Source organism: Ambystoma mexicanum, chromosome 7q (genome assembly GCF_040938575.1).
Source record: "Ambystoma mexicanum isolate Mex_15411 chromosome 7q, UKY_AmexF1_1, whole genome shotgun sequence".
Classification (NCBI taxonomy): Eukaryota; Metazoa; Chordata; class Amphibia; order Caudata; family Ambystomatidae; genus Ambystoma; species Ambystoma mexicanum.
In genome coordinates, this window is record NC_090941.1 from 370,084,091 (window position 1) to 370,098,203 (window position 14,113).

Below are 14,113 nucleotides of genomic sequence, written 5' to 3' on the forward strand. Positions count from 1 at the left end.
GTACTTTCCCTGTATATGCTCATATTTGTATACATTGTACTCACATTACTTTCCTTAGGGTCCAGTCACATCATGTGATACATATACATAGGGTAAATAGCAGCTTTCAAACAGAGCAATCATTTATTTGCATAATGATAATCAGTTAGGTTATGAATTATTTCTGCTACTACTTATGCTTTTTTGCTTACTTCACTTTCCCTGTATATACCCATATCTGTATGTGTTCTTGTCTCTTTGTGTTTTGTTTGTAATAATGCAATTATGTAATATGTGGGTTTTATTAGCTATTTATTACACATATCACAGTACGCAAAACTCTAATAAGAAAACAGTTATCATTTCATTATTCAACATATCAACATTATGAATATTGTACCTTCATCATATATGCTGCACACAATGCCTATGTTTCTGGATGAGTAGGTTAGTATACTGGATAGAACTTCATAATAGAATGCTATTTATATCAATGCATTGCTTAATGCACTAATTAGCTCATGACATTTATTCTAATGATCCTTGACAGTTTTTTAACAACATTATAATAAGAATCCCTTGTAAACACATTTCATGAAAAGTAAATACACATGTGATGTCATCAGTGATGTCATCAATGACATTTGTGATGACATCTTTGATGTCCTGGGTGTTAGGCTTAGCAGTGCACCGTGGTGGCGCGAGTTATGGTTGCTTAGCTTACCATAACTGGCGAATTTCAATGGTTTTTCGGTTTTACTTGGAACCATAACATCCCTTTAACAAAGTTTTTTCACTGAATTTCATAGCTTTTTAGTAGCGCAACTTAACCATAACGTCCCTTTAAAAACATTCTTTCACTGAATTTCATAGGTTTTTAGTAGCGCAACTTAACCATAACGTCCCTTTAACAAAGTTGTTTCACTGAATTTCATAGGTTTTTAGTAGCGCAACTTAATAATAATACTTTGACTTTATGTACATGTAATATGGAACATAATGAACCTCTTCTACTGAACTTGATGTCCGCAAACTCTTTTAATGTCCGCGGACATGTTCGGAGAACCGTACCACTACCTAAAAACTCTGGGGGGGTATGTTTGATTCTTATATCATAACATAGGAACATTTAACAAATTCAAAAAGCAGCACACATACGCATTATATCTAGTAATACATAAGAAATGTAACCCATATATGTAACATACTAACCATTCATTTAAATGCAATATGTTCTAAAATGGAATAAACCACTTGAAGATAAATTGGCTTCCAACATAATTACCTCACAGACATTACAGAACTAAGAACAAGACCAGATGTACAAAGTACTTAGAACATATCTTACCTGAAATAGTAAGGGCCTCATTACGAGGTATGCCGGTAAATGAAAAAAGATGCCGGTATCGTCATCCGTTCAGTTGTATTCCGACCCCCAAACCCGGAATGAACGGCACCCTAAACCACGGTTCCGTTAACTGCGGCATAGGCGCATACACGCGCCCCTCCATTGAGTAAATACTGGCATGCCGGTATAAGGGGGGAATCACAACCTACGCATACATGGAAATACCGGCATTGTGAACCCGGTAATCACGTGCTGCACGATGCCGGCCACACAGGCATCTCAGACCACCCGCAAACAGTAATCAGGATACAAGGCAGCTGCCACAGGAGCACAGAATCAGTCAATGTAGGCTGAGCCAGTATAAACTGAGCACACCTACACACAACAACCCTTCCCACACCAAAATGCCCCAAGTATCTACAGCAACAACTGACACAGCAGCAACAATAGGCAGCACAGAGGAGATGCAGGAGGAGAAGGAGGGTGAGACAGGGCCAGCAATTACCACCAGCGCAGACACCAATGCCTTGTAGGCAGCCACCAATCCCTCGCACCAGACCCAGCCCATCCAACCAAACCCCTGGCACATCCACACCCTATACCGGTTGGACTGTGACACCATCACCACCATAGTGTACATGATACATTTTCATCCACGTATAAATACGCACTGCCATCCCCCCACCACCAAGGGTGCTGTCTGTGCTACACTACCTGTCCGCAGGCACCTACGGGCCAGCTGCATGGCAGTTCACAACCACCATCTACGCGTATGCTGAACCAAGTGCACGATGCCCTCATGAAGCACACAGGCAGCCATGAATCCCCATCACGGACTGGCCAGGATATACCCAAAACCAAAGTATGCTTCCATTTTCCCAAATTCGTAGGTGCCATCGACTGCACCCATGTAGAATATTAATATTCCAATAACATAGATGGTGTGTCCCGCAATCGCAAGCAATACCACTCCCTCAATGTGCAAATGGCATGTGACTCAAGCAAGATCATCACCCCTTGCTGTCCCCGAATCCCTGGATCCACACATGATGCCATGGTACTGCGCAAGTCAACCCTACACCATCACATGCCGCAACATGCTGGACCACGTGCCTGGCAGCTTGCTGAGTCGAACCACAAGGCCATGGCCATGCTGTGGGGTACTGATGTGTGCGGATGCAGTAGGGGGGTTGGCCCACTGCACCAGGGTGGGAAAGGTGTGTGTGCGAACGCACACCAGTGCGCCAATAGCCACTGACTTGGGAATGCATGCAGAGGCAAACACTCCTCACCTGAACCAGCCGAACGGAACAGGACACATCACTGTGCCACACATCGCAAATGATGCATACGGATGAAAATATGTAAGAGGCACAACCAGGGCAGCATGGTGTTGGAAAGCAATGGATGACTGAATGGGCTAGTCTGACCATGCATAGCAAACAATATCCCTCATGAATCTCCAGACTACACATTGTTGCAATACCGCAGCACATGACCCTCAGCATGCAGGAATAGACCCTGTATCTTCCATTCAATCCCATCCAGTGTACCACATCCCATTACAGTATACATTGCATCTAGGTGACCATTTCCTACATGTACTGGGACATGTGCATGCCCACATCAAGTAGCTGCTGACATGACTGTGCTCCCTCAAGGTGGTAGTTCTGAGCAACACATACCGATTCGTCTCCACCTGCAGGTGATGGAGGACATCCCTTGAGGCCTTGCATACTTACCCCTGTGCGTAACCCGCAGAACTGCCATGAAGAGGAGTACAGTTGTGTGCACACTCGTACCCGTGTAGACATTGAGCCATCCTTTGGCCTGCTGAAGGTGCGTTTCCGCAGCATACCCAGGCCTGGTGGGGCACTCCCATGTAGGCCAGAGAAGGTGGCACAGATCACCATGGCCTATGTCATGCTGCACAACATGTGCGTCTGAAGGAATGTAACACTGCCACCTCACATTCACAGGCATGGCCTGGGTGAGGATGAAGGGGATGGAGACAGAGGCGAAGGAGTCCCCCTGCCAGTACGTGCTGCACGGGATAGACATGCTGTACGTCAATGCAAAATATACACAATCCATAGAAACGCATGGACGCTGTGAGTAATGTGTCTACGACACACTGAATCAGGACATGCACACCTTGATGTTCCCAATTGGCCCACTGTACACCAAACAAAATGAATGCACATGTCTGAAAAGAATGAAGTCCAAACAATGATATGCTTGCACACTACGGTGTATTTCAATCAAACATGATGTGGCGGACATAATGCCCTCAAAACACCCCCGTGAACTCCCTCTCCCACCCCACAAACCCTCAAAACACCCCTGTGAACTCCCTCTCCCACCCCACAAACCCTCAAAACACCCCTGTGAACTCCCTCTCCCACCCCACAAACCCTCAAAACACCCCTGCGAACTCCCTCTCCCACCCCACAGATGCAAAGTATCCCCATATGTGCAACGAACAGTGCTCCCTTCCCCAATGTGGTTCTCCACAATGTCATTGTCCGTGCATTCACTTCTTTGGAAGTTTTGGTTCGGGGGGTGCCATGGCCGACCGTCGTGCGCTCCTCCTCATCAGATGCACTGGACTGGATTGCGACAAGGTGGTAGGGGTAGTTGTTGCGGAGGTATCTATTGTCAATCCACTGTCTGTGGCTAGGTGTGGCCGCTGCATCTGAGCGTTACCTGCAAGGAGGGCCTTTGTCAGTGACCCCATGCACTCCCTGAAGGCACGCGTATATGCCTCCACTGCAGCAGTATTGGCTGCAATAGCCATTACAATGGCACTCATGGCCTATTTCCCTGCTTCTACCTGCTGGTGCATGATTTGGAGCATGGACTCCTGCCGGGCCTCTACCCTTGTCAGGCGGGACTCCAACAAGGTGTCGTCCGCAGGTGTGCTGGTTGCTGGCCGGGTGGAGGAATGCAGAGTGGTGGCTTGCAGAGTGGTGGCTGGCAGGGTGGTGGCTGGCAGGGTGGTGGCTGGCCGGGTGGAGGAAGGCAAAGTGGTGGCTTGCAGAGTGGTGGCTGGCAAGGTGGTGGCAAGCAAGGTGGTGGCTGGCAGGGTGATGGCTGACAGGGTGGTGGAAGGCGCCTGTGCGGAGCCCTCGTCCGGGGCACTGTCCTCAAACAGCGCATAGTCTGATTCCCCGGGGTCGGAGTCATGTAGACAGGGATCATTGAGGCACTCAGACGCCGCAAGAGGTTGGGAGCTGGCAATGTGGCTTGTGGTGGGTGTGCCAGACATCAAATCTGCATCATCTTCCACCTCTGTGGACACAACATCCCTGGTGGCTGGCGGCACGGCTCCCACTGTTGTGGTTCTCTGTTGTTGTACAGTGGGTGCAGGTGTCCCCTGCAGGGTTGGTGCCTTGCGTGGCACACTGGCTTTGGCAGATGTCATTTCCTTGGCCTGGTGGGTTGTGGTGGCCCTCGTCCCCTTGCGTGCACTGGACATGCTTGCACCCCTGTCCAGTGGTCCACCTTCATCATCGGTGCCTGGGGGATTGAAGAGATGCAGGTCATCAGTGATGTTGTCAAATGGCAGCTATGATGAATTGCGGTGGGATATGTTCATGCATTCAACCATCATTTCATTTCTGGGTTGTTGCTTTAGGTGTACTGAGGGGGTATGTGGGGAATCAATGCATGGACCTTCTTCTACTGAACTTGATGTCCGCAAACTCTTTTAATGTCCGCGGACATGTTCGGAGAACCGTACCACTACCTAAAAACTCTGGGGGGGTATGTTTGATTCTTATATCATAACATAGGAACATTTAACAAATTCAAAAAGCAGCACACATACGCATTATATCTAGTAATACATAAGAAATGTAACCCATATATGTAACATACTAACCATTCATTTAAATGCAATATGTTCTAAAATGGAATATACCACACGAAGATAAATTGGCTTCCAACATAATTACCTCACAGACATTACAGAACTAAGAACAAGACCAGATGTACAAAGTACTTAGAACATATCTTACCTGAAATAGTGAGGGCCTCATTACGAGGTATGCCGGTAAGTGAAAAAAGATGCCGGTATGCTAATACCGGCATCGTCATCCGTTCAGTTGTATTCTGACCCCCAAACCCGGAATGAACGGCACCCTAAACCACGGTTCCGTTAACTGCGGCATAGGCGCGTACACGCGCCCCTCCATTGAGTAAATACTGGCATGCCGGTATAAGGGGGGAATCACAACCTACGCATACATGGAAATACCGGCATTGTGAACCCGGTAATCACGTGCTGCACGATGCCGGCCACACAGGCATCTCAGACCACCCGCAAACAGTAATCAGGATACAAGGCAGCTGCCACAGGAGCACAGAATCAGTCAATGTAGGCTGAGCCAGTATAAACTGAGCACACCTACACACAACAACCCTTCCCACACCAAAATGCCCCAAGTATCATTTGCAACCATGGCACTGTTGGACATGCCTATACTGCTCCAACAACAGCAACTACAGCAACAACTGACACAGCAGCAACAATAGGCAGCACAGAGGAGATGCAGGAGGAGAAGGAGGGTGAGACAGGGCCAGCAATACCACCAGCGCAGACACCAATGCCTTGTAGGCAGCCACCAATCCCTCGCACCAGACCCAGCCCATCCAACCAAACCCCTGGCACATCCACACCCTATACCGGTTGGACTGTAACACCATCACCACCATAGTGTACATGATACATTTTCATCTATGTATAAATACGCACTGCCATCCCCCCACCACCAAGGGTGCTGTCTGTGCTACACTACCTGTCCGCAGGCACCTACGGGCCAGCTGCATGGCAGTTCACAACCACCATCTACACGTATGCTGAACCAAGTGCACGATGCCCTCATGAAGCACACAGGCAGCCATGAATCCCCATCACGGACTGGCCAGGATATACCCAAAACCAAAGTATGCTTCCATTTTCCCAAATTCGTAGGTGCCATCGACTGCACCCATGTAGAATATTAATATTCCCATAACATAGATGCTGTGTCCCGCAATCGCAAGCAATACCACTCCCTCAATGTGCAAATGGCATGTGACTCAAGCGAGATCATTACCCCTTGCTGTCCCCGAATCCCTGGATCCACACATGGTGCCATGGTACTGCGCAAGTCAACCCTACACCATCACATGCCGCAACATGCTGGACCACATGCCTGGCAGCTTGCTGAGTCGAACCACAAGGCCATGGCCATGCTGTGGGGTACTGATGTGTGCGGATGCAGTAGGGGGGTTGGCCCACTGCACCAGGGTGGGAAAGGTTTGTGTGCGAAAGCACACCAGTGCGCCAATAGCCACTGACTTGGGAATGCATGCAGAGGCAAACACTCCTCACCTGAACCAGCCGAACGGAACAGGACACATCACTGTGCCACACATCGCAAATGATGCATACGGATGAAAATATGTAAGAGGCACAACCAGGGCAGCATGGTGTTGGAAAGCAATGCATGACTGAATGGGCTAGTCTGACCATGCATAGCAAACAATATCCCTCATGAATCTCCAGACTACACATTGTTGCAATACCGCAGCACATGACCCTCAGCATGCAGGAATAGACCCTGTATCTTCCATTCAATCCCATCTAGTGTACCACATCCCATTACAGTATACATTGCATCTAGGTGACCATTTCCTACACGTACTGGGACATGTGCATGCCCACATCAAGTAGCTGCTGACATGACTGTGCTCCTTGAAGGTGGTAGTTCTGAGCAACACATAACGATTCGTCTCCACCTGCAGGTGATGGAGGACATCCCTTGAGGCCTTGGATACTTACCCCTGTGCGTAACCCGCAGAACTGCCATGAAGAGGAGTACAGTTGTGTGCACACTCGTACCCGTGTAGACATTGAGCCGGCCTTTGGCCTGCTGAAGGTGCGTTTCCGCAGCATAACCAGGCCTGGTGGGGCACTCCCATGTAGGCCAGAGAAGGTGGCACAGATCACCATGGCCTGTGTCATGCTGCACAACATGTGCGTCTGAAGGAATGTAACACTGCCACCTCACATTCACAGGCATGGCCTGGGTGAGGATGAAGGGGATGGAGACAGAGGCGAAGGAGTCCCCCTGCCAGTACGTGCTGCACGGGATAGACATGCTGTACGTCAATGCAAAATATACACAATCCATAGAAACGCATGGACGCTGTGAGTAATGTGTCTACGACACACTGAATCAGGACATGCACACCTTGATGTTCCCAATTGGCCCACTGTACACCAAACAAAATTAATGCACATGTCTGAAAAGAATGAAGTCCAAACAATGATATGCTTGCACACTACAGTGTATTTCAATCAAACGTGATGTGGCGGACATAATACCCTCAAAACACCCCTGTGAACTCCCTCTCCCACCCCACAAACCCTCAAAACACCCCTGTGAACTCCCTCTCCCACCCCACAAACCCTCAAAACACCCCTGTGAACTCCCTCTCCCACCCCACAAACCCTCAAAACACCCCTGTGAACTCCCTCTCCCACCCCACAGATGCAAAGTATCCCCATATGTGCAACGAACAGTGCTCCCTTCCCCAATGTGGTTCTCCACAATGTCAATGTCCGTGCATTCACTTCTTTGGAAGTTTTGGTTCGGGGGGTGCCATGGCCGACCGTCATGCGCTCCTCCTCATCAGATGCACTGGACTGGATTGCGACGAGGTGGTAGGGGTAGTTGTTGCGGAGGTATCTATTGTCAATCCACTGTCTGTGGCAAGGTGTGGCCGCTGCATCTGAGCATTACCTGCAAGGAGGGCCTCTGTCAGTGACCCCATGCACTCCCTGAAGGCACGCGTATATGCCTCCACTGTAGCAGTATTGGCTGCAATAGCCATTACAATGGCACTCATGGCCTCTTTCCCTGCTTCTACCGGCTGGTCCATGATTTGGAGCATGGACTCCTGCCGGGCCTCTACCCTTGTCAGGCGGGACTCCAACAAGGTGTCGTCCGCAGGTGTGCTGGTTGCTGGCCGGGTGGAGGAATGCAGAGTGGTGGCTTGCAGAGTGGTGGCTGGCAGGGTGGTGGCTGGCAGGGTGGAGGAAGGCAAAGTGGTGGCTTGCAGAGTGGTGGCTGGCAAGGTGGTGGCTGGCAAGGTGGTGGCTGGCAGGGTGTTGGCTGACAGGGTGGTGGAAGGCGCCTTTGCGGAGCCCTCGTCCGGGGCACTGTCCTCAAACAGCGCATAGTCTGATTCCCCGGGGTCGGAGTCATGTAGACAGGGATCATTGAGGCACTCAGACGCTGCAAGAGGTTGGGAGCTGGCAATGTGGCTTGTGGTGGGTGTGCCAGACATCAAATCTGCATCATCTTCCACCTCTGTGGACACAACGTCCCTGGTGGCTGGCGGCACGGCTCCCACTGTTGTGGTTCTCTGTTGTTGTACAGTGGGTGCAGGTGTCCCCTGCAGGGTTGGTGCCTTGCGTGGCACACTGGCTTTGGCAGATGTCATTTCCTTGGCCTGGTGGGTTGCGGTGGCCCTGGTCCCCTTGCGTGCACTGGACATGCTTGCACCCCTGTCCAGTGGTCCACCTTCATCATCGGTGCCTGGGGGATAGAAGAGATGCAGGTCATCAGTGATGTTGTCAAATGGCAGATATGATGAATTGCGGTGGGATATGTTCATGCATTCAACCATCATTTCATTTCTGGGTTGTTGCTTTAGGTGTACTGAGGGGGTATGTGGGGAATCAATGCATGGCTGGTGGGGTAGCATTAGGTTGGTCTCTGTGTGGTGGGTGCATGGGCATGGTTGGGTCATGTGGCACCTGTGTTGGGATTGGGGTCGTCACTCAGCATCCATGTGGTGCAGGGAGTGACAGTGATTATTCTATGGATATGTTGATGCATCACCTTGCCCACTCTAACTTCCCCATCAGTTGGGCCACATCATGTGTCGTAATACGTGGTTGTGATGGTACATTCACCTTCCTCTGTGGTGATTGCTGCGCCGGCCTCCTGATCTCCGATCCCCTCAATGGATTCAGGGTCGATGAAACCATTTGCCGTCTCCTCCCATGGCATCAATTTGACTGGGGAGTGTGGGCCACTGCCTGTCGCCATTGCGGCATTCCGCTTCTCCGACAGGATCCTCCGGACACGGAGGCCGTCCCAGCGCTTCCGGCAGTCACGCACACTTCTTTGGGCGCTCCCCACTGCTGACACCCTCTAAGCGATCTCAAGCCAGACCTCTTTTTTGTGGGTTTGGGCCGCATGCTTTAGGTCTGTGCTGCGGATTATGTAAGCATGCTCTTCCAGGGTGTTGGCGAGCATGGTGAGCTCAGCATCCGAGAAACGCTGCTTCCTCTTCCTCTGGGTGGATTTCCTGCTGGCCTTGGACATGATGATGCTATTCTGACACACGACGAAACGGGAGGAGTGGTGGTTGTGGAGGATTGCAATGGATTGTGTTTTTAAAGATGGCCGCCGGCCCATTTCCCATTCCTGCGCGATGACGTAATTTAAGGTTCCGGTTTTGCGAACACGGTGATTCCATGCCGGAGTTACCGTGCCGGTTTTTAGTGGTTCATTGAAGGCGGTTACGGAGTGGACGCAAGCCACAATGCCGGTATAGGGGGGTTGGTGGGCCGTTACAGGGATGGCGGTTTTTCGACTACCGGCATGGGGGGATGCGCGTGCTCGCGCACTCGTGATCAGCCGCTGTTAGCGGGTTCTTGAGTGCACGGACACGCACTTCCCGCCATGCCGGTAATTGAGCCGGATTGTCCGGGCAACTCGTATTGAGGCCCTAAGTGTATTTCATTTTACTCATATATTTATAAACCTTCTGTATTAGATTAAAAAAAAAAGATATCTTTTTTTTTTCTCACAGAAATGTCTAGTACGCTGGAATGGCTAGAGGAGCATTTCCCACATGAGGAAATGTCACAAGCTAGTGAAACTAATGGTAAACACTTTACAATATAAACCATTTAATGATTATTATTTCATATACATTTAACATATATATATTTTTTTGTACAGAGCATACCAAAATAGAAAGTACCTCTGAATAAACTGTTATGGATAACATGCTTGACAGCATAAAAGAAAACATTGATTTATTGTTGACCAATTTTAATAATTTGAAAACTTTTGTTGAATATCATATTAAAACAAAAACTTCATACCATTACCCCACATGTACTTGTCCCCCCTCACCATATCCCAGTCAATTATCCCCAAACCCTCTCCATAACCCAAAACGTTTTGATGAGACTTCCATCCCTTCTTCACCTGATACCAATCATGTTGAAACCCCTAATTCTCCTGTTTTTGTTTCCGTTTCTTCCTCACCTTCTCTGTCATAAATTATTAATATATGTTAAATAAAGTTACATTTTTATATTGTGTTGTATTTAGTTTCTTTTTTTTTTGGTTTTAAAAAACAATGTAGGTGTCCGCGGACAGCGCGGGTGTTCTAAAATGTTAGTAAATAAACGAAAATTGAGGTGTCCTGAAGAACACTTTACCTGTCCGTGGTGTTCGCTAGCAAGTTGAAACTGTTCTAAGAACACAATTGGTGTCCTGAAATGTTCGTAATTAAACAAAATGGAGGTGCCCTAAAGAACACTATACCTGTCCGTACTGTTCGCTAGCAAGTTGAAACTGTTCTAAGAACACAATTTCTGTCCTGAAATGTTTGTAAATAAAAGAAAATGGAGGTGTCCTGAAGAACACTATACCTGTCCGTACTGTTTTTTAGCAAGTTGAAACTGTTCTAAGAACACGCGCGGTGTCCTGAAATGTTCGTAAAGAAACGAAAATTAAAGTGTCCTGAAGAACACTATACCTGTCCGTACTGTTCGCTAGCAAGTTGAAACTGTTCTAAGAGCACAATTGGTGTCCTGAAATGTTCGTAATTAAATGAAAATGGAGGTGTCCTAAAGAACACTATACCTGTCCGTACTGTTCGCTAGCAAGTTGAAACTGTTCTAAGAGCACAATTGGTGTCCTGAAATGTTCGTAATTAAATGAAAATGGAGGTGTCCTAAAGAACACTATACCTGTCCGTACTGTTTGCTAGCAAGTTGAAACTGTTCTAAGAACACAAGCGGTGTCCTGAAATGTTTGTTTGACGTGTGACGCATTTTTAATTACTTCAGGACTCGAACAGTGTCCGTAGAACATCAACGCGCATGCGCAAACCAATGTCCGTGCATTTGGTGTCCTGCGGACTTGCGCTTCCTTCGCGGACATGTTCGTGAAGGGACCATGTGACCGCACCCACGCTAATCGTGTGTTCTGAATGCGGACACTCTTCGTGTCCCCGAACAATTTAAAAGTACATTTTCAAGTAATCCACAATATCTTTCAATAAAAACTCATCATGGCACAAGTCCCACATAGTAATCCTGAGTTTCTACATACCTTTTGAAACTTTTTGAACCCTTTTTTGTGTTTGATCTGTCCGCGGACAGAGCGCATGTCCGCGGACCGCGTACAAGCACCCCTATAAAAGACCACGCCCTAGAGCTTATTCTCATTGTGTTTCTGACTATTCTTCAGAGCACTGCGATTTTTGCTGCCACTTGCAGATATCCATCATCAACCTGATGGCAACTATAGCTCCACTGCTGCCAGCCGGTGCTGTATCTGCCTCAGCACCACTCCCACCCCCTCCACCACCTTCCCAAGGGCCTGAAGAGGGGAACAGGAGTGAGGATGCAGAGGAGGAAGAAGAGGATGAGGAGAATGAGGTAGAGGAAATCCCTACTACCTGCACTAGGCGTGAGTCTTGGGTGTGGCGGTTGTTTACTATTCATGGGAATGGTCCTAAGGCTCGTGCGAACCGTGTCACCTGCAATGAGAGCAAAATGATACTCAGTCGCGGGAGGCACGGTTCATACAGCTTTGGGACCACGACCATGAAGCGACACCTGAGGTCATTTCACTCTGGGGCTATTCGCAAGGTTGTACCTTGCGAAGAACGTAGTAGGTTGATTTCCTCTACTTCATCCTCCGTTTCTGATCCTGTCACCACAAGGACCATCTCGGTGGGACAGCGTCTTCCTCAAGCTGCCCCACAGGCCATACAGAATTCTGATGACCCCTACCTTTCAAGGGTCACAGTTGTATGTATGTACTGTGACACAATACTCTGCAGGGGGAGCGACTCAGAGCACGAGAAGACCTGCTCACTACCCAAATAAAACCCACTCTACATCTTCCTCTCTCAACTCACCCTTTCTTATCCCTGTGGTTGGTGTCCCCCCCTTTACCCTCCTTTCCCCTCCTCTCCTAGTGTGTCGTGTATAAAAACCTAAAAAAATACAAAATAACAAAAATCCAAAAAAATAAGGCTCTTTTCAGAGCCGCCTTTCACAGATAAAAAATAGAAGTGAAGATAAATGAAGCAGGGACCTTTGTATTTTTTAGAAGTCCGCGGAAAGTTCGCGAACATCTAAAAAATTGGGACCCTACCCTATTATAACCATTGCAATTTTCTCTGGGAGGAAGTGGTGGCTCTGAAAAGAGCCTTTGGGAGGTGTTTGTATGTCAAAAATCATAAATACTTAACACCTACTTCAAAATGGATGATGTAATTCTAAAAAAGGATGCAATGCATTTTGAACATTTCTCAGAAAAATCTGATTGCCAGCATAAGTAAGATGGAATCTATCTCTGCGAGAAATGTATGTACTACGAAACAGAATATTTTCATTGTGAAAAGAGGACATGCCAAAATCTCTTAGAAAGGCACAAACAGCCTTATTAACATTGCGCCTTGCTTTTTCCATTTGCGGACAAACTGAAGAAGAACAAAACCACATTTGTCTCTGCGCAATCTGTGAAAATATCACTTGAGAATTAGGAAACATGTCCATGGCCTTCCCAAGTCCTTCTTTCATAGCAAATTGCAAAAAAATTCCAGTGACATGTCCTAAACTGTTCCCTCCACAATGAATTAAAATAACGCTGGATGTTGCTCTGTCTCCAAAGTAGCACAGAGAGGTAGCAAGTCCAACCACTTCATTCCACGTACTCCATGCCAGTGTACTTCCACATGTGGAAATCCAAGATCTACAGCTACTCCACAGCTTTCTGCATGCACCTTCGACCAATGTATCCACAAATCTCCCAAAATCCAAACAATCTGTTTTCTGAAACACACAGCCATAGCTATCTGTTGTTCTCTCAGCAAAAAGAGTATCTGAGAAACTCTCTCCTGGCACAACACACCCACTAAACTTTCATGACCAATCCCTTTCAGTGCTCATTCTCATTTGCATGACCTCTGAACCAAAAAATCCCCGGATGTAACTCCCGATGTCCGCGAACTACCGCCATGTCCACGGACATATCGTAACCATTTCCACTTCACTCTCTGTGCCATTCCCTCATTGGATGTAGCTAAGAAATCACATGACCATGCACCAATCACATTCAAGACCTCTGCATCTACCTGCATCATCATAGATCAGCACTGCAAATGTACTGTGAATCTCTCTGAGTACAAGTGTCATATCATTGGCAAGCACTATCTACAAGAAATACTGTACAAGTCTCCAAGATGTCTCCTTGCAGCTCCATGCATATCCATATGCATGAACACAAACTGCAGGTATGCATATTTTCTGTACAGTACATGAACACATTTTCAAACTGACTTTTAGCTTGTGTAATCTGTAAAATGAATCTACTGTCTTTTTTTCAATTTCCTAAAATCAACTATCACTTATAAACCTTTATACTATTTACTTTCTTTATACACACACACTCAAATCATGTTAAACTAACATTT